The sequence below is a fragment of the Chionomys nivalis genome, chromosome 13 (assembly GCF_950005125.1).
Source record: "Chionomys nivalis chromosome 13, mChiNiv1.1, whole genome shotgun sequence".
Classification (NCBI taxonomy): Eukaryota; Metazoa; Chordata; class Mammalia; order Rodentia; family Cricetidae; genus Chionomys; species Chionomys nivalis.
Window position 1 is genome coordinate 68654053 of NC_080098.1, and position 27928 is coordinate 68681980.

The window sequence follows — 27928 nt, forward strand, 5'->3', positions numbered from 1 at the left end:
CTCTCTCTATCCAGCCTATCTTTAGCCCAGACTTCCTCATCTCCTCTGCCCCCCTACCCCGCCACCTTTCATCCACACAGCTTTCCCTTTGATTTTTGTTTCCCTCCTCCACATTCTGCCTCTTTAAACAGTTTTTAAAAATAGATTTATGTATTTTACTTGAGATGTGTGAGTGTTTTGTTTGCATGTATGTGTGCACCACGTGCATGCCTGGTGGTCAGAAGAGGACATTGGATTCTTTAGGATGGAGAGCTGGGACTGTGTGGGTGCTGGGAACCAAACTTGGGTCCTCTGTAAGAGAAGCCAGTGCTCTTAACCACTGAGCCATCTCGCAGCCCCTGGAATAATATTCTTCAAGTGCTGAAGGAAAAGAATTGTGACCTCAGACCTCATGGAAGGGTGTGAAGGCTTTCTGGTGGAGGAATGTCATGGGACCTGTTGCTGGAGCTGCCCTAGGGCTTCTGGGAGGAGTTGCTTAGCAGCAAGTGCTTGATTTTATCAGGAGGAAACCGGAAGCAAGAGCAACAGAAATGTCACCCAGAAATTATCTGGGTGAGTATCGCAGGCCACTTCTCCTCTGTTACTATGTATCCGATGGTTGAAAATATAACATTATCTTAAGGAGTTTTCAATAAGTGTTATCTAGAAGACAGACACATTGTAAAGGGGGCAGGGTGAAGGAAAACAGCAGATAGGAACTTTAAACAGACAAAGAAAAGTTAGCAAGTCTATTGTAAAACCCAAAACTGTTCAAAAGGATATAGTAAAAAATTATAATCCAAGCCTGGTGACTAAACCTGAGTTTAGTTTGATCCTCAGAACCCACACAGTGGAAGGACAGAAGGGTTTACCAGGCTTTTTCTTTTGGGCCACGAACCAACTCCCAAATCATGACACAGAGATATATTATTAGGTTTGAATGCTCAGGCTAGCTTGGGCTCATTTCTGGCTAACTTTTTAAATTGAAATTGACCTGTTTCTCTTCATCTATCTTTGCCTCGGGACTTTTTACTTTTCTTTCCTCTGTGTATCTTTCACTGCTTCTCACGTCTGGCTGGCTGCTGTCCAGCTTCTGACCCCAGGTGCCTTCCTCATCCTCTCTTCCTTCCTTCTACTCTCATTCCTCTCTCGAGCCTAGGTTCTACTCCTGTTTATTCTCTCCGTCTGCCAGCTCCACCTATCCCTCTTCTGCCTAGCTATTGGCTGTTCAGCTCTTTATTAGACCAATCAGGTGCCTTAGGCAGGCAAGGTGAAACAGCAACACATCTTCACATAACTAAACACACACCCTTATATCATGAAACAAATGCAGCATAAATAAATGTAGCACAACTTTACACAGTTAAAGTAATATCTTGCAGCATAAACAAATGCAACACATCTTTGCCTAGTTAAAACAATATTCCAAAAGCAAAAGAGATGCTTGTAAGTTGTCCTTTGACCTCCACACATACGTTGTAGTATGTGCACACACACATAAACAAACAAACAAACAAATACAGAGCCAGAAGTGATGGCTCATGGCCCAAATCCCAGCAACTTGGGAGAAAGAGGCAGGAGGAGTGTTGTGAGTTCAAAGTCAGCCTAGGATTACATAAGGAGAAACTGTCTCTAAGAAAATAAAAGAATCCAAAGAATGACATGAAAAAGCAAGCAAACAACAACAAAAGCTGAAGTAGGCATTGGGCATAGGCTCAGCTGGTAGAGTCTTTGCCAAGCAAGCATGAAGGCCTGGTTTAATTCCTAGTGCCACACACAACAAGTGACTGTGCTCCACACATACTGAGTGTCACTGTGCACATAGGTGACCTAGAATCACATACACTGAGTGTGACTATGCACATAGGTGATCTAGAACCACACACACTGAGTGTGACTGTGCACATAGGTGACCTAGCAGTTGGAAGGTAGAAACAGAGGGTTTATAAATTCATAGCCGTCTTTGATTATATAATGATTATGAGGCCAGCCCGGGATGCAAAAGACCCTGTCTCAAAATAAACAGACCCAAAGTAGATAAAATGCACTAATAGGTAAAAAGAATCTTACATTAAATCTTTACAAAAATGAACTCTAATAGATTATAAGTTAAAAAACATTGGAATAACATATGAGAAAACCTTCGTGACTACGACACTGCCACGGAGTTCTTAGCATTCAAAGCACAATGCCACAGGGCAGCTGGACCTCCTCACATTGAAACTTCTGCTGAGATGGAAGACAAGCTCTGGACCTGAAAAGATATGTGAACCCCATATCCAGTGCAAGTATGATTAGCGTATAAAAGACCCTCAAAACACAATGGGAGCTGGAAGGTGGTGGCGCACACCCTTAATCCCAGCACTAGGGAGGCAGAAGCAGGTGGATTTCTGAGTCTGAGGCTGGCCTAGTCTACTGAGTGAGTTCTAGGACAGCCAGGGCTACAATTATCAATCAGTCAATCAAATAAAAACTGGGAAAGATTTGAGTAGCCACTTCACCAAAGAGGATCTGTAGGACTGTTAATAAGCACACAAAATATGCTTAATGCCATCAGCCTCTAGGGAGATAAGTTATAATCACATACCATTAGAACGAATCAAACAAATATCTTGCCAGTACCAAATGCTGACAAGGATACAGAGCAACTGGGATGCCTATATATTGCCGATGGGAATCCAAGACAATCCTCAAGCTTCCTATACCATTAACTACATAGTTACCATATGACCTGGCAACCCCAGATTGTAGATTCTTATGAAAACTTGAGTTGCAAATATCTGGAACAGCCTAACTATCCATTCGTCCACTGAATACTACTCTGTAACAAAAAGCAACAGACTATTAATTCATAGGCCCTCAATGGATTTTCAGTGTCATTGTGTAGAGAGAAGCCAGTCTCCCAAGCAACCTGGGTTAGCACATCTGAGGTCAGTGCATTTGCTTTCAAAGCAAAGCTCCCAAGAGGAATCAATGGTGTCAGGTTGCAGTTGGAGGAAGCCCATGAACACTGGCACTATTTTCTGTCTCGTATCTACCACTGTGGTGGCTACACACACCTAAGTGTGTATGGACCTCAATGAACATGTATCACAGAAAGACAAGTATACTTTAGTTTTTTTTTTAATTTAATTTTTATGTTATGTATTGGATATTTTGTCTGCTTGTATCTGTGTACCACATGCATGCTGTGCCCATAGAGTCCAGAGGAAGGCATCAGCCCCTCTGGAACTATAATTAAATCTGGTTTCGAGCAGAATTGCGGGTCTTCTGGGAGACAGGGAGAGCAGCTATGTGTGCAGTCACTGAGCCATTTCTCCAACCCCTTTATGATAGTATTTAAATAAATAAAGCAAACACTGTATCTGGAAGGAGACCAGTTGGGATGTCACTGCTCACTTTGGCGAGCTGAGATAGTTAAAGTTCACACTTCCGAGGGTCCTATAGACAGAACCGGTGACAATGTGACTTCCTTCTGAGGCATTTGTCACCTTGTCACCTTTTACACATGCCTTCCTTGACCCTTTCTGGATGAAATAATCCCCCTCTATCTATTCCCTACTGAAAAACAAACAAAACCTACCACAATAGCCAGCAAGATACTCACGCTAAGTAACGGAAAATTAAAACTTGAAGCCACCACACCTTGTTTAGGAGAGCACAGGTTTGTTCTGGAGGCCGGGAGTTTAGAGTTTGGCTCCTCTCAGACTGAATTTGAGATGTTGAGAGCTGTGTCCCCTTTGGAGGTCTGGGAACGTTTCTAACCTCCAACCTTACGAATCCTTAAAGTAAGCATCCCGGATTGAGTCCTTCCCATATCTGGTTCTTTCTCTTTTGCCTCCCTCTGACGAGCTCCTTTCCACCCTGTTCCCTTCTTTCCTCCCCCTCCTTCTCCAGGGCTAGATTATCACTAACTGGGTGCTGCCCACGCTAGGTGTGCACACTTCCATTCTGAAGGAGCCGCGTGAGAAGGGTGGAGCGGCAGAGCCCTCAGGGTCGTGACTCTGACCCAGAGGCTCTGAGTAGCAAGCTACGATAGCTTCTGACACCAACCACCCGGAATCAAGGTGGACTACATGGATTGAAGCTAAGCCCTCCTCCTCACAGGCCTGTCACATGCCCAGGTGTCCCAGTGCCACCCTTGACAGGCCAGCTACAAAATCGGGAGTTGCACCACCCACCCAAGTTTGATAATTATTGCGAAGACTTGGAGAGCCCGGCAAAGGTTGTATTACAAATGCAAAAAGATACAAATCAGAACCAAGAAAAGAGAGTCAGTCATACAGGAGGCCTGGGGTGGGGGTAGGGTCCTCAGCACGAAGCTTTGCTTGTCTTCTGAACAGCAAGAATATGGTTCTGGGCCTCCTTGGGTGGCCGTGTCGAGCACTACTAGGCAAGGAGGCTTTCTCGAGTTTGTGGCAGGGTTTCTTTTCGCTAGGGTCGGTGACTCACTAGCCTCTCCTCCCCTCTGGAGACTGGGACGATACCTTTTGACTTAAACCTCCAACTTCCAGTCACATAACTGGTTTTCCCCACACATCCAGCCCTGGCCTGACCTCATTAGCATAAAACATGGGAATTTCAGCACAGAACAGAGATGCCTGCATATTCCAAGCCTTTAGATAAGGAACCAAACATGAAGCCAGTCCAATTCTCTATACACACCCTAATTCCAGCTTCAAACTAACTTCCCTTTGGCCAGGTAAAACTCCTAGAGTTTGGGGAATAGGATGCAAATATCTTTAGGGGTGCCGTTCTGCCACAACGTCTTAGCCAGGTTTTCCTGAATGTGGCCTGTTGCTTTTGGCCACAGCATTGATCCTGCTGTGTGTGGTCCGATTTCCTTGGTCGTTCGTATATCGTCTTTCTCCACCTCCGGAGTGTGGACTCTGCAAGGGCAGGATCCGACTCCTTATGTTGTCCCGGGCACACTGTTGGTATCACATGACTGTGGGACAAAGAGAGTTAGAGGACTTGGTCTCTAGGTTGAGTTCAGAGGGCCAGCAGAGCAGTGCAGGGTGGGCAGGGACTCTGCACAAAGAACAGCCAGCACATAAGGCAGAGGAGGACAAATGGGTGGGGTCAGGTCCTGAGTGGACTGCTTGCCCAGAAGCTGCCTATGGGAGGAAAGGCCAGCATACATCCAATCAAACATGCAGGCCCTACACCGGCTGGTTTGCTACACCTGAATGACTTGCCTTTCCTCTCGTTGGGGGCCACGATGCCAACACCAGGGTGTGGCAAATGGGCGCAGACCCATACTGGAGTCAGACGCACAGGGGGTCAAGTCTCACTTCTGCTGCTTACACCACACCTCTCTGGGGGCCATCCCTGCGATTCTTTATTCAACAATGTGACCCAACCCACCCAATCTTCTTTGCTTTCACCTGTGTGGAACCTGAGCCCTTGGTTGCCAGTTTGCCTTGCAGCGGGTGGTATAGCCAGCCAGTCTGCCTTGCAGCAGGTGGCTCGGATCTAGCTAATGAGCCAGAGACAGAATCTCTGAATGATGCCCTGGTAATAGAAAAGGTCCTATTAAAAAAAGGGGGCCTAAGGTGAGATAGACAGAATTTGAATTTTGTTTTTCTCCTCTTCTTGCTTTGAATGGCAAATGATCACAAGGGAAGCAGCAGCCACCTCGCGTACGTGACAATCTCCAAGTACTCCCAAGGAAAGCCTTCGAGATTACCACAGAGCAAGGCGTCTGTAGCCAACCACTCTTGGGCAGTAGATGGTATTTTGTGGGTATTTGGCTACAATCTCTGAACCTCACTCTCTGCTATTAACCAGGCTAGGCATTTTTATCCAGCTTGTGTGCCAAGAGTTCCTTTGCCAAGAACGGAGAGTGAGGCCCCTGTGCCTATCGCCTTTGGAGGGGGAGAGACAACTGTGTAAGCAGAGATTTCTGACTGGAGACGCTAGGAGGTGAAGGTGACGGGTTGCAGACAGTTGGCACGTATGACGTGGATCTTCACGAGAGCACTCTGAGGAGGTGGCTCCCGGTTGAGACCTGAATGTGTAGCTACAGACAGAGTAGAGGGTGGGGGCAGCACGGGCAGAGGGAACAGTGGTAGTAAAGAAAGGCCTTGGCACAGAGGCAAATGGGCATTGAGTGAAGGGGGAATGGGAGGTGAACCAGATGGTGCATGCAGAGTGGATCTGTTTTAGATGCAGACAGGAAGCCACTGGGAGGCTGGTATGGGGGACAGCGGGGGGTGCCGTGGACAAGGACGGAGTATTTGGTATACCACAGGCACCTAATAAATGCTCCATGGCCGTGAAAGAGGGTGCATTGAACCTCCCCTTTCTCAGATTCCAGCAGCCCTTCCATCCCCCAGCTCCTGATCAGGAGACCCCTTGGGCTGCCTTTTAAGTCCTCCCCCGGGGCCATTTGCTCCCTCCAGAGCAGACGACTATAATTGCTGCTTTCCACAATGACATAAAAATCTAAAAGGCACAATCAATACAGCGGCACACACATCATGGTTTTCATTGCAAACGATAAAAGTGTAAACAGCAGGGGTGGTGGGCTCCGGGCTGCAGTGGGGGTGGGGTACTGCCCTGATCTCCCTGCGCATCCTTTTTCTTCTGGGGCACCGGATCCTCCCCAGCCTGGGGATGACTTCCACCTTTACAGTCTGCTGGAGCACGGGCTTTTCTTCTTCCTGCCAGTGTAGCAACCTCTATTTCTAACCCTGATTTCTGAATTCTGGTCTGTTCCTGCCTGAGATGTCTGTCTCCCCAAATGCAAAGTTCCAAGTGGCTTCCTAAATGCAGGTCTTGGGACAAGGGTGTCTCTCGAGTATGAATTGACCTTGACCCTGTTTCTAGCCCAGCCCTTGGCAATGAACCTCTTTCCCTCACTGTCCAGCCTGCCACCCACAGCTTGTGTGGCAACGTGCGCAGAACCATTTATGTCTCCAGCTTTCACATCCTCCCGGCGACGACTTCCTCAAACTGGTTACTTAATGAACGTCATCCAATTCTGCTTCTGTCTTGCCACAGCCTCATTTGCGAAAGCCAATCTGCTTTATGATTTTAACCTCTGGCTAGAAACTGCTCCCAATTTCATGTCATCCATAAACTTGATGAACGATTAGCTTGCTTCTCCGCAGTCATTCATTTGCTCCACCAGCATTTAGTGAGCGCCTACTGGATGTTCGGTGCTGGCTTCCCAATGGCAGGAGAAGCTGGCTTTGTGGGCCTTGTGTGCAGGCAGTGTACCAACCTGTTACGGTTCCTGTTCATGAGATCTGGGCTTATTCAGAGAGGAGGAAGTTTAAATTTACTTGAAAATGCCGCAAGGGGGGTTTTACAGCGTGGAAAGTCATGGCTTTCCTGCAAACGTTCCTACTCAGGCGCTCAGGGCCTCGCAGTGTCAGGCCTGAAGCCATCTAGAGCCAGAGGCTTTGCTGCCTCCCAGCAATGCTCCTTTTCACTGTGGTTTCATCCCGAGGCTTGTGTGGTAGCAAATGGGAAGAGGAAAGTCTGCCTCTTCCTCAACAGATGCTGCAAGTCTGTGTGACTTGGTGGTGGGTCACCTACTGGGTCATGGCGTCCAACTGTGATCTATCAACACACCAGAAGGATGGCAAACCCCCTGGTTGGCCATGCCCGAGTCACGTGGCATTGAGCCCTGACATTGGGGTGGGGTAGACTGAAAGAGATTCTCAGAGGTAGACCTCCTGAGTGCTGAGGAGGGAGAATGGATGCTGGTCTTTGTCAGATACGCGGTCTCCTCCTACCTGCTCAGGTACAACGAGACCCCAAATCCTCTGGTGGCGTGAGTGGAGCCCTAAGCCCTCCCCTGCCCATCATGCCTTCTTGTGCTGGTTGGCTTTTGGCTTTCTTCCATCCTAGACACCAGCAAGTCATTCCAGTCCTTTCTCTCAAGAGTGGCCTTTGGTCATTTTGCTTTTCCTATCCCCAAATCCAGCTTCCTAGCCTTTCTAGAACTTGCTAGTCCTCCACAGCACCTTCCAGCTCACCTCAACTTATGGGTTATGGTAGCCTCCACCCATTGTCCCCTTCCTTGGAGACCTATGGAGCAGTGGATCACAGAGGGTGGGGCTTCTGTGACAGACAGATCGGATGTCTGTTTTTTTCTTTTTTTCTTACCAGGGCTGGGGTTAGGTTTGGCTGCAAATGACTTGAAAGAGGACAACCCTGCTACAGTGAGAGCAAGAGTGATTTTATCTTTCAGATGGTTGGGAGTCTGGAGATGTGAGCCAGGAACAGCACATCCCTTCCCTCAGCAGCATCAGTGGCCTGGCTCTGCTCCATACACCTCTCCATCATGGTTGTTAATTGGTTATCAACTGACTGCATCTGGAATCAACTAAAATCCAAGCCTCAGGTGCCCCTGAGAGGGAGGGGCTTTCTTACTCATATTATTTGAAGCAGGAAGACTGGATCCTAATTGTAGGTACCACCTTGTGCTTGCAGCCCAGATGAAAGGACTTGAACAAAGGAAACTTTGCTCTCTGCCTGCTTGCTCTCACCCTCTCTGGCAAGTTCATCTACGCTGCTGCTGAGGTGTTCCATAACCAGTGTTTGAACCTATGTCTCCAGGCTTCCGATGTAGACTGAAGATCAGCAACTGTGCTGGTCTGTGAATGAAAATGAGGGCATGACAGATCCTAGGTGTGGTTGAGGAGAAGGGTTTTATTGTAGATAGGAGGGAGGGAGCAGCCAGAGGCATCTGAGAGAGTCCGGGGCAGGGAGAGAAAGAAGTGGACCGAGTCAGGCCATGAAGAGAGTGGGGTGGGTGAGGGAAGAGAGAGGGGCAAGAGGCAGGACAAGGAGCCAAGAGTGGAGGACCAAGAGAACACATGGCTGAAATGGCAGGGTTATGTAGGACAGAAAAGCTTGGAGGAAGGGAAATGAAGTTCCTGGGCTGGAGAGGCTTAGGGTGGGAGGCGGGGTGAGCAGAGCTGAGAGGAGCCAGGGTTCTTGTGACACTGTGGGAGGGCCTAGAGGCCAGGCAGACTCTTGTCCTGAGTCTTTTTGGGACCTAACAGTTTGAATAAGGATGGCCCCCCATAGGCTCCTGTGTTTGACCGCCTAGTCGTCAGGGAGTAGCAGTGCTTGGTGGGAATTAGAAGGCATGGCTTTGTTGGAGGAAGCGCATCACTGGTGTGGGGTGAGTTTTGAGGTTTCAAAAGCCCAAGCCAGGCCCAGTATCCCTTTCTTCCTGCTGCCTGCAGATCCAGATGTAGAATTCTCAGCTCCATGTCTGCCTGTGTGCTGCTGTGCTCCCCACTCCCCATCACAATGGCAATGGACTAAACCTCTGAAACTGTAAGCCATCCCCAATTAAATGTTTTCCTTTGTAAGAGTTGCCGTATCGTGGCTTCTCTTTGCAGCAATAGAACATTGACAGGCAGCAACTCTCCAGGGATTCTCCAGGCCTTCAGCTCCAGCCTCAGGACTGATTCTCAGCCTCTCCAGTGTGAGGCAGTCACTGTTGACTTCCCGCCATTTTGTGTGAGTCAGTGGAACCAATGAAACCCTTTTAATATGTACACCCAGCCCAGCCTGTGAACGAAAATGAGGACATGACAGCTCCTAGGTGTGGTTGGGGAGAAGAGCACAAGGCTCAACTACAAACACTCTCATTCTGTCAGTCCCATTCCTTTGGAGAACCCTGACTAATGGCAGTGGCACGAGCCCAGCTGCCGTGAGGACAGACGCAAAGGAAGGGCCACTCTTCCTCTGAGGCCATTTCCCAGAATTTCGAGCAGCGTCATGGTCATAATTGAGGTGTTCCAGTTAAAACAAATGTCAGGGATAAAATATAAACTATAAACATTGAGAACTCCAGAGAACATTCATGAGAAAACTTGCTTCTGGGTATGGAATGACAAAGTTACAAAGGCCTGGGCTCTGGGAAAAATAACTAAGGCTCCTGCATTCCCTACAGACCCTCCCCGAGGAGCACACGCAAGGCACTGCTGCCCTTTCCCCTAGTAAACTTCTGGCCTTTGTGGGTAGTTACTCCTTTACAAAAAAATCTGCATCAAATAGATTTTATATATTCCTGCATCAAGTTCATCTAGTTGTAGCAAACTGAATTGTGGGTAAGGACGGCTTTTAAGAACATCTCCCCTTAAGGGCTGGAGAGAAGGCTTGGCAGTTAAACATACTGTCTGGTCTTCCAGCGTTCCTAGATCCAGTTCCCGGCATCCACACGGTGGCGCACAGCTGTCTGTCACTCCAGTTGCAGGGAATCTAATGCTCGATTCCAGTTACCATGGGCACCAGACATGCACGTGGTATATAGACATGCAAACAGGAGAAACACCATACATATAAAATAAATAATAATAATAATCATAAAATTTAAAAATACCATGCACATCAAATAAAAATGGAAAAATAGAAGAGGAAAGAAGGAAGAAAAGCAAGTAAACACGCTTCTCCTATGCCAGGAAAGAGAGACCACGTCAGGTGTGGACAAAGAGAGACATAGTTGGCAGAGCAAGTCTCGGAGGTCCAGACTCCAGAGGCAGCCATGCTGGCATTCTCAGCTCACTCTGCTCTCCTCCCTGGAAGCTGTGCTTTCTTTCCAGCTAAAAATAAACTTTGGCTTCTACTCGCTCTACCTGGGCCCTGGTGGGAATTCTTCTCCATCAGGACCACAAGATGCAGACTCCTGCAGTGGGGTGGGGTGAGGATGGGGGGAGGGATGGGGAGGAGTGGGGGTAGTGGTGGGAGGGAATTCCAGAGGGAGGTGGTATCCCCCTTTATGACCAAGATCTGTGGCCCAAAGTGGGGAGGTTGGAAAGAACAAAGAGGGGGAGCAGCTGTGGGCCTGCTAAAGATTCCGAGGGGGAAGGACATAGACACTGGAGAAGGGGAGCGGCAGTACAGCGTGTCTGTATTCCAGCCCCTCAGAATGCGTGCACAGCCATAACCTTAATCAGCTGCTCTAGGAAGATAAGGCAGATCCCGAGAGCTGGAAATGTCAGTCCAGCACCCCGTCTACGCTCTTCTGATACCTCTGTCCACGGCTCCATCAGGGACTCAGAATGGCTCAGCTTTTGTTTTTGTTTGTTTGCTCGGTTTTTGCTATATGGTCCAGGATGGCCTCAAACTCTCAATTCTCCTTTCTCATCTTCCTGATCGCTGGTGTGACAGGTGTGTAGCACCCTACCCCGCTCCTTAAGTTATTCCTTTTTTGTTTTAGGTGTATTTTATTTACTTATGCAGAGTGTTTTGCCTACCCCTACATATGTCCACCATGTGTGTGCCAATGCCCATTGAAGTCAGAAAAATCAGATCCCCTGAAACTTGAATTAAGAATGGTGTAAACCATCATATGGATTCTAGGATCTAAACCTGGGTCCTCTGCAAGAGTAGCAAGTGCTCTTAACCATGAGCCATCTCTCCAGCCCCCTCCTTACTCTGACTGAAGAGGATTTCTTTTCTTTCCTCTGGGGATCAGGCACAGTCTGTGCACCCAGAGAGATGAAGAGGACTCTTCCACTTTGTCCCCAGCAGACATGCCTGTGAGCCTGTGGTGCCTGGCCCAGCAGAGGTAGCAGTGAGATCTAAAGCCTTGTTTCCATGGAAGACTTATGAGTCTCCCTTGGATAGGTCTGTTGTTATTGATGTGGTCTAGGACTCGGCAAACACGGGCTCTGCTACCTAGTGCACCTGAAAAATGTGGAGCGACCTTTCTGTTTGTACAGCCAGCCTGTAAGCAGGGCCAGACTGCGTCCTTCAGCTCTCTCAAGGGTTTCTTGACAGATGCTGACTGAAAAGGGACATGGTTAATGTGAGCTGAGAAACTTGGAAAAAGCTGCTGCACCACTGAGTGCTCAGGAGCCTGGGTTGGGGAGGGCCTGGAGTGGTGATGGGGGGTTGTGTGCATGTGTGTGTGCATGTGTGCATGCATGCATGTGTGTGCATGTGTGCATGCGTGTGTGTGATCTAGAATGTTGCAGTCTGTTTGTGGGGCAAGTAGGAGGCCTCAGGTGGTGGCATGAAGAATAAGGATGGTCCCTGGCACTCCAGTGCCACGGGGGGAAAGGGGGGAAAAGGGAAAGTCACGGAGGGGGAGGGATGAGTAAAACTTAGGATGTATATACACGAAAAAGTCAAAAGAAAATCAAATATTTTGTGTGAACTACATATTTTTTAAGAACATGGTTGCACACAAAAGATAACAAAGAAGAAAAGAAAGAAGGGAGGGAGGAAGGAAGGAAGGGAGGAAGGGAGGAAGGGAGGAAAAAGAGGGAGGGAGGGAAGGAGGAAGGGAGGGAAAGAGGGAGGGAGGGAAGGAGGAAGGGAGGGAAAGAGGGAGGGAGGGAGGGAGGGAGGGAGGAAGGAAGGAAGGAAGGAAGGAAGGAAGGAAGGAAGGAAGGAAGGACGGACAGCTGGCCCAGTAGCAGAGGGCTGCTGCCTCTCCTGAGCGAGTTCCTCCCTCCCTCTTACAACCCTGCCTTGCCCTTGGACTCACAAAGAACTCCTGTGCTGTAGAAGCTCCCTTCTCTGGCCTCAGTTGCCTCCCCTCCCCCCACTCCTCCTGGCTCACCTTCCTCTGCTACAGGGCTTCCTAGACCTCAGTGCTCGCCGCTGCTGTGCTCTGTCTGGAACGTTCTTCCTGAGTTCTTTGTAAGGCTCAACCCTCCCCTTTTATCTCCTAAACAAACCTTAATGCTTCTAGTACCATCCATCCTAACGATGTCCCCCATTAATACTGTGTGTGAGATGATCAGCAGTTGGTATGACGTTCTGGTTTGTTGCCTGTCCCCCAACAGGGGCCACCATGTCTCCTGTGCTCTCTGATGTATCTGCAGCAGAGCAGGAACTCAAGGATGGAGGGAAGAGGCATTCTCATTTCAGGTTCCCTAGAAGTCATCCATGTGACGAGGTTGCAGGTGTACCCAGGGAAGAGAAAGAGGAACTGGGAATGGGAGGCACGGGGACATCTCACTTGGCTCCAGCTATGATCAGCCTGAGTTTGTCTGCACCATGGGAGCTCACCTATCTTTTTTCTGCCTGAGGGATGGGGGCATAAGGTGCTAAACAGCCAGATCCATCAGCTGCTGGCTCAGGGCTGTTCTTGGGACATTGATTTCTATCACTTCTGGCCTGTGGTGGAGTGGCCTGAAGGTGCTAGAGAAAGGCTTCAAGTGGAGCCAGGCAGGGGTGTTGAGAGCCAGGTTGGTGTTTGTGACAGATCACACCTGTATTTGCTTCTGTGGAGAGAAGCAGATGACAGGCCAGACCTCAAGGACAGCCCAAAGCAGGGCAGCGGTGGGGCTGGGTTCCACTGGGTAAGGACCCACAGCCTTTGGCAGCCAGTCCAGCCCAAAGTGGATACTGAGCTTTCTCATGTCCTAGGGGGAGTGTAGAGGAGCACCCCCAGGGATGAGAAAGCAGAGGCCTAGCAACCCCAGCTCTTTCCCTGTCTTTTCTATATTATTGGCATGTCAGTTCTTACCTGAGTCTAGCTCTCTTCCATGGCCACAATGACTTCTGTGTCTCCAAGGTTAACATCTAGATACCACAGCACTCAGAGAAAGCAGAGTCTCTCTTTGGGAGTCTCTTGTAACAACAAAGAAACATCTGCTTTCCCTCCATTTGCTCCTACATTATTGAGCCACCAAGTGTCAACAGAAACAGTTTCAGGTAAGAATGACACGGGGCGGGTGACCAGTGCTGTCTGGGAAACACATTGTCCTCCCCTGCAAAGGGGAGGACGGCTGAGGGGCTCTGAGGGGAAGAAGCACATTGGCACAGCAGGGCCTGGCAGCTCCAGTCTTGAAAGAATTGTCATGGTTTTGGTCTGTGAAGAGTCCCCGTGCCCGGCAGATGCCCGCCCAGCCTGCTTGCATCCCCCAGCAGCCCCAGGAGGCAGGTCCTGGGCAGGGGTGTTTGCAAGGTTGGTGGGGCAGAGGACACTCTGTTCCCATTGGCAGGTGTACATTGTCTGTGGCAGCTAATTACGTAGGATGGATGACTCTGACGGGGGCAGGAGCCCCTCCACCCATTCTCCTTCCTCTAGCTGAGCTGAAGCAGGTGGCGGAGACAGCACAGGGCTCCCATGATGGCATGGCCACTTGTGGGGCTGTTTATCACTGGGGATGTTTATGCCCTGCCTGAGGCCAGAACAGGTGGTGCACCAAGGACCAGGGATGGAGGGGCGATAGATGTTAACCCCTTTGTCACTGTTCCTGAAGGGATCCTGGCCTTGAAGAAGAGAGGTGCTGAAGAGGAGACGTGGCCAACAGGGGAAATGAGGGGATAAGCTGTAGAAGTCACACTTTCCTTGTTTTGTCCTGAGATGGGGACTCTCATGTAGCTCGAACTAGCTTCTTATGTAGCCAAGGCTGACCTTGGTTTTCTCGTCCTTCTGCCTCTATCTCTAGAGTGCATGTGACCAAGCCTGGTTAATGTAGCACACCTAACTGGGCTGCATACCCAGCTGTGTTTCCTTGCGTTTAAAATATTTGCAGCTGGCTGAGATGGCTCAGCAGGTAAAGGTGCTTGTCTTCAAGACTGATAACATGAGTTTGATCTCCAAAACCCAAATAATGGAAGGAGAGAACCAACTCCCGCAGGCTATGTGGCATAAAGGGGCACACATACACACACACACACACACACACACACACACACCTAAATGTAAAACATCTAAAAATGTAAAATAGTTGGAGATTTAAAGCAATACTTCACGGGCTAGAGAGATGGTTCCACAATTCAGAACTCCAGCTGCTTTTGCAGAAGACCAGGTTCGGTTCCCAGCCTCTGCACAACAGCTCACAACCACCTGTAACACTCCAGTTCCTGGGGGACCTGACATCTGCTTCTGGCTTCTATAGGCACTTATACAGTGCACCTACATACATTTAGGTAAGCAATCCTACACATAAAACAAAAGAAATCTTTATGTTTGGTTGGTTTGTTTTTTGTTTGTTTTTCAAGACAGGGTTTCTGTGTGTAGTCCCAGCTGTTCTTGAACTCCCTATATAAAACAGGCTGACCTTGAACTCAGAGATCCACCTGCCTCTGCCTCCTGAGTGCTGGGATTAAAGGTGTGTGCCACCATGCCCAGCTAAAAATAAATCTTTTTAAACATAGAAAATAAGATTTCAGCTAGAGTGTGGCTGTTGAACTGGGTGCCCTAGCTAGCAGTGAAGCAGATAAAAAGCCACGCGTGGGAGTTCTGGAGAGCTCTGGTGTACTCACTTATTCCCGTCAACTTCTAAATACCCATTGTGTAACAGCCAGGCTCACAAACCCTTAAGAACCAGTTCCCAGGAGCAGGCGAATTCCTCCTCCACCCAGGGGCATTCTTGTCTTTGACATTGGATGTGTACCCCATCACCTTGACTGTAAGAAACCATAGAAATCCTCCATGTGTGGAACCATGCTCCAGACACGCCAGACAGACCCCGCCCCTGCTCCAGACACGCCAGACAGACCCCGCCCCTGCTCCAGAGATGCCAGGCAGACCCCGTCCCCACTCCAGGGATGCCAGGCAGACCCCGTCCCTGCTCCAGACACGCTGGGACCCCGTCCCTGCCCCAGGGACGCCAGGCAGACCCCGTCCCTGCCCCCGACACGCCAGGCAGACCCCGTCTCTGCTCCCCTGAACACAGAGGGGTGGGGTAAGACTCTTACAGAGTAGCACTGTTGCTGGGACAGCCTCTCACCAGGGTGATGCGGAGTGGAGAACCTCTGTAGGCCACCCACTGGCCTCTAGCTTGGGAGTACACAAGGAGAGCGATGTCCACCTTGTCCTCACTGAGGACTGAGACCTCGGGCAGTTCTGCCTTCCCGTCTGTCTGCAGGCATTCTCCATCCTGGAATTCTCACCTACTCTGTCCCATGCCTTTCCATTATTCCTGTCGCCCAGTCACTGCCTTGGTCCGGGCAGGTTCCTCATTGTTGTCAAGGCCCCAAGGTATCTCTTGAGACTTGTTCTGTTTTGTTACTGGGCGTCAATGTGGAGGGACAGCCCAGGCATAGGTGGCAGATGCGGTTCCCCTAAGTGCCACACACAGTTCATACAAGGGGCATCTTTTTCTGCATCAGCAAACTCCTTCCTTGAAATCTGCAAATCTGCTTCCTAAAGTCTCACATTCTCGGAGCAGAGAGAGAGAGAGAGAGAGAGAGAGAGAGAGAGAGAGAGAGAGAGAGAGAGAGAATATGTGCCTGTGGTGTGTGTGCAGCCAGGATAGAACCTTACCTGGACTTTTTCTGGCACAGAAAGAGAGTACAGCAGCTCCAGCTCATCCTCATCATCTATGCCCCGGCAATGCTTAAGCACGCACGGGCAGCCCATTTGTGGTGGTTCTCCAGTTGTTCCTGTCCTGGGCAGTTCTAGATGCTTGTGTGATTGTCATACCCAAGATTCCACAGTCTTCCTTTATGCTGTCTGTCCAGCGTCTCCTGGTAGATGCCTCCTCGATGGCGAGACTGGAAGCAGCCAGCTAGGTCCCCTGGAAACCTGGGGAATTTAGTACATGCATGGAAAGAGGTCCAGTTGGCTGGCTAAAGGCTAACAAGTGAAGAAGGAGACCTGGTTAGTCATCCTCGTCAACTCAGACTATAAAACCCAATATGAACTCACAGCTCCAGCTGCCTCCTTCAAACTCCAAGTTTAGTTAATAAAAACATGGCATCCCTGGCTTCAGTGTTTGGCACACGCACACACACACACACATACACACATGAAAAAAAGAAAAGAAAAGACAAGTGTGATTTGGAGGGAGAGCATGGAGATGCTGGAGAGCCGTGAAGTGCTCTGCAGATCCATTTAGACATGGAGTTTATATTACCTTGTTCCGTCTGCTGATGTAACCACTTCAAATTGGAGAGATCCCTTGAGGGACCTCCATGGGACAGCTTGGAGGCGTCCTCAGTTCCTCAGAGGGCGTCTCTGCTCCTCTCTCTGGGAGGAACGCAGAGCCAGGCGACACCAGCATCGCCGTGTGCTTAGTGCCGACACAGCTTAAGCTATTTTCTCTTGCACCCGAATCTCTAAGTCGTCAGTGTCTCTGGGCAAGCCAGGGCTGTGGCAGAAGCTGTTAATAATAGATACCAGCGGCGGTCTGGTAACGAATTGCTGGGGATGGTCATTAGCATTTTAATTTAGCCATTTCTTCTCATTCACCTCTGGAGACCTGAGTTCGAATCTGAAATTGGGGTCGCCAATGGAGGCTTGCCCAAGTCCTCCTAATCTCTCCCACGGGTGTTTGTCTTTGTCACACCAATTGCTACAGCCCAGGGCTGAATTTGGCCTGAGGGGGGCACTGTCACTCCAGGCTGTGGAGAAGCAGCCTCTGTCTTTCAGGGAGCTGGTGGGGCTGAAGAAACTTCTGGGTGGGGCTGCCGCGTGCAAGTAGCAGGGATGGGGCCTGGAGCCGTGGAGGAGGTCGCAGGGTCAGGATGAGAAGAGACCCGAGGATGGGGAGAGAAAGAAGCATGGACAGTCTGCAGTGAACAGGGAGGGAGGAGGGTAAGAGCACACTGCCATCTGTCCCTTCCCCCATCCCTCCCTTTCTTCTTCACAAGCACCAAGTTTCTTGATGTTTCTTCCAGTCCAGATTTACTGCTTAAGTAACGTCACATAAAACTTAAAAACACGGGCTAGCGAGATGGCTCTGTGGGTAAAGGTGCTTGCCACCAAGCCTGATGACTTTAGTTCAATCCCTGGAAACTACAGAGAGGAAGGAGAGAGCAGACTCTTGTCAGCTCTGCCTCCCATTCCACCCCCAAATAAGTAAATAAATGTAAAATAATCAACTTTGAAACATTAGCAACAGTGAAAGTTCTATTAGTACAGGCGACTGAGGAACGTGGCAAGGTTTGGGGGGCATGGCAAGGCTTTGGGGTGTGGCGAGGCAGAAGTTCACCTGCATTTGTTGTGTGGGTGAGAGAGGACGTGGCAGAGCCCTTTGCCTGGTCCTACACCTGCCTGAACCCTGAAGATGGAGTCAGCAGATAGAAGCAACACCAAAGATAAATCTCAATTTAGGGAGTCCCAAGGCCCTCAATGAAAAATGGCCAGCTGTTTTCCTTCCGTGTCGGTGGCAAGTTCAGGCTCCCAGGGTTTCAGGGCCAGAGAGAGCATCAAAGGCGCATGTGTGGACGGAGACGGTAGTTGCTTGGGCTCTGAAAGACCGTGGTGATGTCAATGGTACCAGTTCTGCCTGGTTCTGAAGACTCAAAGCAGAGGGGACCAAATCCCAGTGATGCTTCTAGGCCTGGCATGTGGGGCTTGTCAGTGGTGACCCAAAGCTGGTAATTTGTTGTCTTCTTATCTTCCTGGTGCCACCTTTATCACTTGGGCTTTGGCTGAGCATTGACGTTTAAAGAAGAAAGGGCGCATGTGAGCTCCACAGTGGGGAGACATGTCGTATCACCTGGTGGTTGCTCTCTTTTGCAGCTTGCTGCATTGTTCCTTAGTTTTGTCAAGGCTAGCTGTCTCAGGTCACAGGTCGGTTCCCAAAAGCTATCTTAGCGACTCCCCAGGTCCCAAGGGTGAGGTTTCTGTTCCCTCAGCCCCACGGCTGCCTAGAGCTGCCGGGCAGGAAAGGCTGTGTCGGCAGTGCTTATCCGGGTTCTGTTGATGTTAGGGCGTGAACTTGGCCTCTGGGCAGGGGTGCAGCTCCCAACTTTGCCACCTGAGTCATGGTCTTTGCCTCTGAAATCCTGTTTCCCTGTATGGAACAGCAAAGGTGCTCAGGAACATGGCTGACCCTAAGCAAACGCAGCAATGGCAACCATCACATCCGTATGTGCTGAGGATTGCTGGGATGGCAGTGTGGTTACAAGCTTGAATTCTCTGTGGGGGACATCTGAATCAAACCTCTGCAGCTATCTCTTGCCCAGTACGGCCTCTCTGAGCCTTATGAGACGGACAGAGAACTGCACACAGCCTCCTGCGGCTGGGTGAGTGCTGGTCCCACTAACTCATCCAAGCAAATATGCACTACAGTGTGCTTGCGTGTGTGGCTGCCACACCTCATCTAGGAGAGCTCCCTGCTTGGGTCCACTGCCTGGGACGACCCTTGACCTTCAGCTCCTCTCCTTTGCACCCCAGGGTAAGTGCTGCTGAGCCCTCAGAGGGGAGAAGACTGAGGACGATCGAAGATGCTAAGGGACAGACTGAGCAGAGTTGCCAGATCAAACTGAAGGACAGGCAGGGGTGACTTGAGAGTCCTTCCTTGTGCACAGCCGAGGGTCCCATAGCTATTGGTCAATGCGCATTGACTTGCGCCCTCTCCTCTGTAACTTTAAGGGGGGTCTTTGCTGCATAAAGAAGTGTTACCATGGCAACCTCCCGGTTTCACAAAACAGTCTTTCCACCCAGAACCAATGTCTTCCCTCCCTGTCTCTAAGAGAGGCTTCTGGGTGGGACATGGGTTGCTCTAAGCCTCAGGACTCTGGACAGAAGCCCAGAGTTCAGGCAGGCTTCGCTCCAAACACTCAGGCTTGGTGCCAGGCTGTGAAGTACCCAGTTGGGCAGCAGTTTATGTGTGGGTAACCTCTATTTCTTGTGTGTCTGTGGCACCCAGTAACGCACCAGGTGCTGGCTGGGACCTCCCAGTATTGAGGACAAACAGAACCCTTCCTTCAGGCAGTAGAATTCTTGGCAGCTTCTTTTCAAGTAAAGGAAAAAAAATGTAAGACATCTTTGACCAAGGTTAATAGCTGTGAAGAAAATGAAATGGAACCACGTGGCAGACAGACAGCAGTGAGGGCTAGGGAAGCCCTCCCTGCCCCTGGAGCCAGGCCTAAGCATGGAAGGGAAGGCAGCCTGTAGAGCCCTGGGCACTGTGAGTACAAAGGTCCCGAGACAGGTGTGAGCTTGATTGTGTAAGGATCAGGAAGAGGCAAGAGGCCCGAAGTGTGGTGGCCAAGGGTACCGAAGGCATACGGAGAGGGCATTCTAAGCAGGGCCAGAAGTGGGGGCTTCATAGTAACTGTAATAAGCAGGGTAGAGATGTGTGTGACATAGAATTTTAAAGTTCTTTGGAGTACTTGGGGGACAAGCTGGTCTCCTTATCTTCCGGCGTTACTTGGTCTTGTGCCACAAGTATTGAATAAACCGCTCGTCTGACTTAGGAGTGTATCCACATCTTCCAGAACAGGTCCCGGTGCCTACCATGTGGCCCGGCGATTGTTCTCACTGCTACCCAGGAGTCTTCTCCACCAGTGTCGCTCTCTCCTCTCCATGACTTTGACATCCTGGTTATTGACAGAGAAGCCTCCTCCTCCAGCCCCCCATTGGCGACTCCAAAGCTAACTAAAGCTCTTTCTGATGAATGGACAGGATTGTCCCCGTGAATCTTCAGCCAGCCCAGTCCCGGGCACTCCATCGCTCATAACTCTGCTGAGAGTGCTGAGTGACACCCACGACAGCCGGATAGAGGATGAAATAAGAGGTCTATGATAAGAGGGATTGATGGCTGTCCTTGCTCACGATGGGCAGAGGGAAGGGCAGGGGTGGGCTCAGGGTGAGTTATTGCCTCCTTCGGGGTGTGTGGAGCTCTCTGGCTGGCTCCAGCCCATGTACCCAACAGGCTTCCATCAATCCCCAGGCCTTCGAGAACCTCGTTCCTGAGACTTCAGAGGCCCCTGCATTCGATTGCCCCGAAGCTTGAGAGAAACCAAATACTTTTCTCAGGCTACAAAGTGAATCCATGGTGGGGATGGGTGTGTCCCCTGTGTGCTGTGGGAGACACACGGGATTCTCCTTTACACATGACAGAGAGTGAAGCCAGAAGTCTGTGCCCAAACATCCTTGACTGGCTGAGGTAGCTGAATCATCGGGGGATGTCTCTTCCTTCACACGTGGCTTAGTCCACACTCCAGTGATGAGTGCAGTCTTTGTTTATTAGAACACACTGGAGCAGGCTCTGTCTCAGCAGGATCTTCCCTTGTAACACGATGGCTGCCAGAGCCTTCGAAAGCCACCTACTTGTGCCCAGTGGGGAAAAAAGTCTCAAAACTAAATTAAAACTGCAGCATGGACTCTCACTGGGTCATGTGGTTCTGTGTTAATTAGCCTATCACTGTGCAAGGGAAGATGGGAAATCCTGGCTGGCTAACTCTGAAGTTGCATCCTACCCAGCTGCATGGCTGGGAAGCTTGGGGTTCTCCAGGGAAGAAGGAGAAGAGGTAACGCGCACACCTTATCCTTTCTTCCCATTGCCCTTTTCCCTTGTCACCGCCTGCAGGCCCTATGGACATTTGAGTTCTGCTATTGCATACAAAACTGTGTGGCTGTCAGGATGCTGGCTGCAGGCGACAGAAACTCAATTAGAATTGGCAAGAGCCAAAGGCAGCTGTCTCATGATAGTAAAAGCCACTGATCTTGCTGTAGTGTTGGGACTGAGTGGTTCCAGGGCCTTGGAAGGCAGCATCAGATCAGATCTCTCTCCGTTCATGTTCTGGGTTTCTTGGTCAATTTCTGGAGGGATGGGATTGGCACAGGTTGGCCAGACCTGGGTCCTCAGTGTGTTCTCACCGCTGAGGGACTGAGAAGAGGACAGAAGGGACCCTGAAAGGAAAAGATGGCCCGGAGATTGGGCGAACAGAGAGGACAGCCTGGAGTGGCCCTGACCCCAGCTGAATTCCAGCACTGCATTGATCCATTGCTCTCCACAGATCCTTCCCCTGTAAGCACAGAACTGGGGCTATTTCCCTTCGCTCAGGGTGAATACGTGCCTGATAAATACCGCAAAGCTAATGTTGAGCACGGTCTGACGTGCAGTCACTGTCTACTCCAGATTCTGGGTTCAGGCCTGCTCAAGAATCACACTCAAACAAGCAAGGGGTGGAACGGAGGCCTGGAGCTGTGAAGCTGTTTGCCCAGGTTGCTCAGCTGATGAGTGATGGAGTTTGGCATGCACACATCCCTCTGCCTGGCTCTGGAATCTCTCCCTGAATTCCCTTTCCCAACAGGACGCTGTCTCCCGAAGAGAACTCCAGGGAAACAGTAATACATCGCTAAACGGTGGGAATCCGTTCTGAGAGTGTATGTTGTCGTAGGGTGAACATCAGAATATTTTACATGGACTGAGGCTTCCATGCTGTCAGAAGGCCACAGGATCTTATGGGATTGCCACTGTGTGTGGCCCGTAGCCAGGGGAAGACTGGAGCATAGTGAGACCGCACATGACTGCCTCATGCTGGTTCTATCTGGCTGGGTCTCTCTTCTGACAGGCGGCTGTTGCTCTGTGGCAGAGCACTTGTCTCGCAGATATGAGCCCTGGGTTCAATCCCCAGCACCAGAAAAACCACAAAACAAAATGGAAGAGCATACTCTTACAAGGTTTCTCTGTAGCCCTGGCGGTCCTGGATCTCGCTCTGTAGACCAGCCTGGCCTCGAACTTACAGAGATCCACCTGCCTCTGCCTCCTGAGTGCTGGGATTAATGGTGTGTGCCCGGCGAAGAGTATAGTTTTATACTAGGATTTTAACTCATGCCTTTAATTTCATCACTCCAAATGCTGAGGCAGGAGGATTGGTTCCAAGGCATACATAGTGAGTTTCAGGAAGCCAGAGGGAGAGAGCTACATGGGGAGGGGAAAACCTCACTTGTGCTTTTTCTGAGAAAAAGAGACAATGGCTGTGTCCCTTGTGATGTGCCTGCACCAAGCTGGGCCTGATACCTTGTGTGCTTTAAGGAACTTCCTGCTCTTGGTTTCCTAACTGACTGTCCTTTCTTCCTAGAGCGTTCATCCTGGCAGTCTTTCTTGGCTCCTTTGGTCGTTCACATCTTAGCCCAAAGTTGGCTCCTTTGTCCTAGAAACTCAGCACACACACACAAGTACACACAGACAGATAGACAGACACACAGACACAGACACACACAGACAAACACAGACACAGACACATCCACACACAGACAGTGAGCAGGTACTAAATGGACTCGGTGGGTTATATTTACCTGTTGATTCCTGTGTATACATACATAACAATGGTGGTTAAAGAGGAGGAGTATGGGAGGAAGGAGACTGGACTTGGAGGAGGAGAGGGGAGAAATTATACAATTATATTTTAATTAAATTACAAAAATAAGCAATAAATAAGTGAGAAAACAGGAACAAAGGGGCCTTCCCTGGAAGAGCCCCCAACACCAACACCATCTTGTGCTCCAGAACTCCTCCTGGAAAGTCCCTGCTGGCAAACTCCATCTCATCGGGGTTAAGTTCAGGGAAGTAGGGTTCCTCTCGGCTCTGAAGACACAAGAGACCCACAGTCTGATGTTAGTGCCAGCAGGGAGGCACTCAAGAACACAGGAAAATGGAAAGTTGGAAACCTCTTGCAGATTCACGTGCTGCTCCCGGTTTCTGAGCCTACCAGTTCCTCTTGCTCTGTGTCGCACTCCCTGGGATGAGACTTCTGGCTTGTTTGCTGCACGCTGGTTATGAGTGAAGTGACTGGGGGCTGGGGTAGTGGGGAAGCCACACCTTACAGATTCTGTATGACTGATGGATTAATGAGGACTATTGAGATTATGATGAGTTAAAATGATCGTGGAATCTCTTTAGCCTCCTCAATAGCCACTCTTACATCCCATGCCTTTGGAATATAGTAACTTTATAGACCACTGGCTTCTACCAACCCCACAGCTAAGAATGTTGCCAGATAATGTCTGAGGCCTATGGCAGAGGTTTCCCAGCGAGACTGAGACCACCTGCCTGCTGTTGCCACCAGTGTGTTAGAGATGTCTTGACTTATGAGTTTCTTTGGTTTTGTATTTATAAAAACTTCATGCAACTGGCAGCACCTTGGCTCATGGTATTCAGGGCATCTCAAATCTGTGCTCCTATCCATGTTCATTGTATTGGTTCTAGAATAAATGAGTTCTCACTCCCTTCTAGACAGGAGCTGCTGCTGTGTAGATATAACAGAGACATGAGGCAGTTTGCAATGAGGGCTGACCTGCTGCTGTATGCACTGGCATGGCAGAAATATTCCATGGGATCCCAGAGGTCATTTTCTGTCCTCTGGGCTCTGTATGGCCATCGTGGCCTAGGAATTGCAGACACACACTGCAGAGCTCGGTGCCTGGGCACAGCAGGGAGGGTAGAGTAAAAATGGGGGTGGGGGCTGGGCATTTCACATCTCCCCAGATCTTGGGAGAGAGTACACAGATATCTCCAAGTCCTTTAGGGCCTGGTTCTGGGAGCTGCTGCCTGCTGGGAGCGGTCCTTTCCTGGGTACTCCCAGCCTTTCTTTCCCGTCCTGCTGTCTTTATTACCTTCACACCTACATCACTAGTTCTGGGAATGGAAGTTTCTCCCCCAACGTCTTCTCCCATCTCAGGTAAGAGACACATGGCCAGCATACCCAGCTGGACACTAACCTGAGGGGGGCTAGGAGGTGTCCATCAGTCCCCACTTCTTTCTTCCCTGAAAGGAGGCAGGGCAAAGCTGGAGCATGTTACCACGGACAGTTCCTCCAAGGGACAGGCTGGATAAGAGTGATGCTCCTGGAAGAGGACTCAGGTGTTACAGAGGCCTTCCAAACCCATCAACAGGCTGAGTCAGCTCCTGCGCCCTGGGCAGCAAGCCCCTGGCCTCGCTGCTCTGCTTCTGGACCCGGGATCCCACTAAACCCCTCCTCTGTCCAGGACACACGCCTTGCCATTTAGATCCCAGCTAAGATACTGTTGAAGCCTGCGTACAGGCTAGAAAGTTCAAGATTCGGATAGGTCCATGTGGGTCTGGGCAGATGCGTTTCCCAGGCTGCGGGCTCCCTGTTTACCCCACCGGGTGCCCCATGGTATCTTTCCGCTACCCCGCGGGTCTTGTCTGCTTGCCCCCAGCCCCCACTGCATCCGAGTGGACTCTAACAAGGCTCTTCATGCTTTCTTTCTGGGTATCCGCAGCTCTGAGTACAGGTTCGCACGCAGCAGGAGCCCAGGAAGCATTGTATGGATAAATTAGTAAAAGGGGCCCCTCCTAGAGATTAAACAGGCACTCCTTCCACCTGCCAAACTCAAGAGAAAGGGCCTGAATCCAGCATGAAGTAGGCTGCTGCTGTATGATAAAATGCCAGAGTTTGAAGAGCGTTCCCTGCCCTGGGGCACAGGCCCCGCTAATGAGTCAAAGGAGGCTACTTTAAAACAGCCCAGGTGTTGCCTCTGTTTTTTTAAAAAACAAAACAAAACCAGTTAGTCTATAATTGTGCTTCTGACACTTTGCTCTGGCAGCATGGGAGATGTCGGCAAGATTATTATTATTGTTGTTGTTAGCCATTATTTATTATACGATCTGCACAGGATGAGCCTGCTTCTAATCAGTTTTGGTTCCCTGAAGACAGTCTTAGGAGACGATTGTAAAAAGCTGCACGGAGCTGCAGGGGAGCACACACCCTGAGTGAGGCTTCAAGGGGCCATTGGGCCGGGCAGTGCGGAGTTTCACACACCTGGAACACAGAGCAGTCCTTGGCTAACAAAATCATAGAGCTTGGGAGAACCAAACTCCTCAGAGAATTTCCCTAAGTAAGCCTTCTGGTCTCTCGGTGCTTTACAAACATCCTGCTCTAAGTGTCCTCCTCAGCATCTACCTCACAAGCAGGGCCACAAGGTCACCATGCCGTCCTAGAAGTAAGGAGTGGAGAAAGGGAAGGACAGACAGGACTGAGGGCAACGGGAAGGGAGCTATGACCCACCAATCAGAAAGTCTCATCTACCAATCCCCCTCTCTACCCCGTCCCATACCCCAGAAAGACCATAGCTCCAGACGGCTCCCATCCACTTCCACTTCCAGGGAGTGACAGGAGGTGGCCCAGGACTGGGAGGGGGCTTTCCACAGGAAAGGCACATTTCCTGCCTAATGGGAGGTGGCTGGCTTGGTAATGAGCATTCCCGCTAATTTGGAGAAATGATTTAACACCAGGAGAAGCCTGGGAAACTATCTCCTAAATAGAAAATTCTGACCCACCCCCAGCAGGCACCAGCTTGGAGAGCCATTTTAACTCCTTGGGTTTTGGATCCGTCTATACTGGGAGGGAGCGAAAACACCAGCGGCTGCCTCCTTGCAGCAGAAGGTGGCAAGGCGGGCGCAAAGGGAGGAAGCTACCACACTCAGGGTCCCTGCTTCTAGCAATGAACTGGGGGCACGATTAGGAAGAGCCCAGGGTAGACCTCTGTCAACTACCCAGTCCAGCTCGATCCTCGGCTCCTGGCCTTCCTGGCTTCAGGGACTAGATGAACAGTGTGAGTGGGGTTCTACTTATGAGGCATCTCTTACGTACCAGGCATCATTGCCTCAGGGCCTGTGGCTAAGCACATGGTCAGAGTACCTATACAGGGGCCCAGAGAGGGTGGGAAGAGGGTACCAGATAGGTGGGCAGGTACGTGATCAAGGCAACATCAGGCTGTTGCCAACCGACATGCAAAATGAGAAGCAGAGGATCCAAGGCGCTGGAGAATATCTCCGGCAGGACAGAACATGCTGACCAGAGGGAACGGCAAGGAAAAGGGTCTGAGGTGGAAACCATGATGGGATATTGTGGGGAGAGGCTGGGGAAGGTAGAACAGACAGAGAAAGAGAATAAAAGGGCCCTAAAGGACTCTGGATTTCTTTCTGAATTGACCTGGGAAGTCATTGGAAGGCTCTAAAATGGAGACTGGGATTTGGGGTCCAATTTACATTAGAAAAAATCACCAGAAAGCTCTTTTGGGTGGAGAAAATGGGTAGGAAGTGACAGAAAGTTCTGTGTGTGATGAAGTAAGAAGAGAGGGCGGGGGAGCTGCGTTGAGGTGGTGGAGCCTAGGATTGGGTTTTGGTGGTGGTGGTGGTGGGCAGCCTGGGCTGAGAGACTGCCCTTCCTGGCTAGGCATGTTCTGGGAAAAAGGTCGCCCGCTCGCAGAAGGGGTGGGGCTGGGAGCCAGGCTGTCTTTGGACTTCAAGAGAGTGCCCACTTGTCTTTTTTTTTTTTTTTTTTTTTTTAAACTTAGCACTCACTTCGTAGACCAGCCTGGCCTTGAACTCACAGAGATTTGCCTGCCTTTGCCTCCTGAGTGCTGAGATAAAAGGCACGGGCCACCATACTTGGTTGAGCCTTTCAGTTTTTGAAGCTAGGTCTCCTACTATTTCCCAGACTGGCCTGGCATTTGCTGTATATCCCAGGATGCCCTCATCACCCCTTTCTGCCTCGTGCAGAGATTACCAGTATAAGCCCCCAACTTTGAAGGACCGGCTTCCCTTGTTTTCGGTAGACTGGTCCCTTCAGGCCACCCTCAGTTATTCTGAGAACACTGAGTTTACAAATCCCACCTCTGGAGGCAGAGTTCTGAATATAGAGAAACCACAGCCTGGAAGTTCCGGGTGCCAAATTGGAACTCTGAAGTTTAAGCCTGGAAACCATGCAGTTTACTCTGCTACTCTCCATGTAGCCGAGCCAGGGAAGGAAGCAGAGCCCTTTCCCTAGTTCTCCCCTGCCCAGTGTGCCTCTTCCCGCACTCTGAAACCCAGGAGGCAGCAGGGCTCCCAGCTGGCTATAGCTCTCGGCTATGTGGAGAGGAAAAGAACAGCTGAGCTGATGCCCCCGAACTATTTGTGACTCCCAGGATCGGCTGTGAGGTGACCATCCCAATGGGAGAGTTTTAGGATTCAAGATGGTGGTGGTGAGCCCTCACAGGTCTCATTTCTCTTGCCCCAGGGCTCCAAAGACTCAGTTGCCCCTTCCACACAGGTGACCTCCACCCCAGCGTCTTTTTGTGGCCCAGGCTGACTGCTGGACTTCCGGCCATCATGCAAGACTGAAAGGAGAAAAACAGAGGTACAAAGGGGGGGGGCTCCAGCTCCTTCTCTTTTAAGGCAGCAGTCTGGAAGGGCGGCATGCATTTGCTTACATCTCATTGGCCAAAATTTACTGCATTGACCACACTTAGTTGCAAAGGGGGCTGGGAAGTGTAGTTTTCAGCTGAACCCTTTGTCTGACTCCGGTGAGACAGCAGGGTGTGGAA

At 50.3% G+C, this 27928-nt stretch overlaps 1 long non-coding RNA gene across 1 annotated transcript in view; it reads left to right on the forward strand.

Annotated features, from left to right (window-relative positions):
* Positions 1–27725, forward strand: part of LOC130886135 (uncharacterized) — a 34149-nt gene extending 6424 nt beyond the window's left edge. The window contains exon 4 of the long non-coding RNA XR_009058214.1: positions 27622–27725. This is a non-coding gene — a long non-coding RNA (uncharacterized LOC130886135). The remainder of the gene's footprint in view (positions 1–27621) is intronic.
* The last annotated feature ends 203 nt before the right edge of the window (positions 27726–27928 follow it).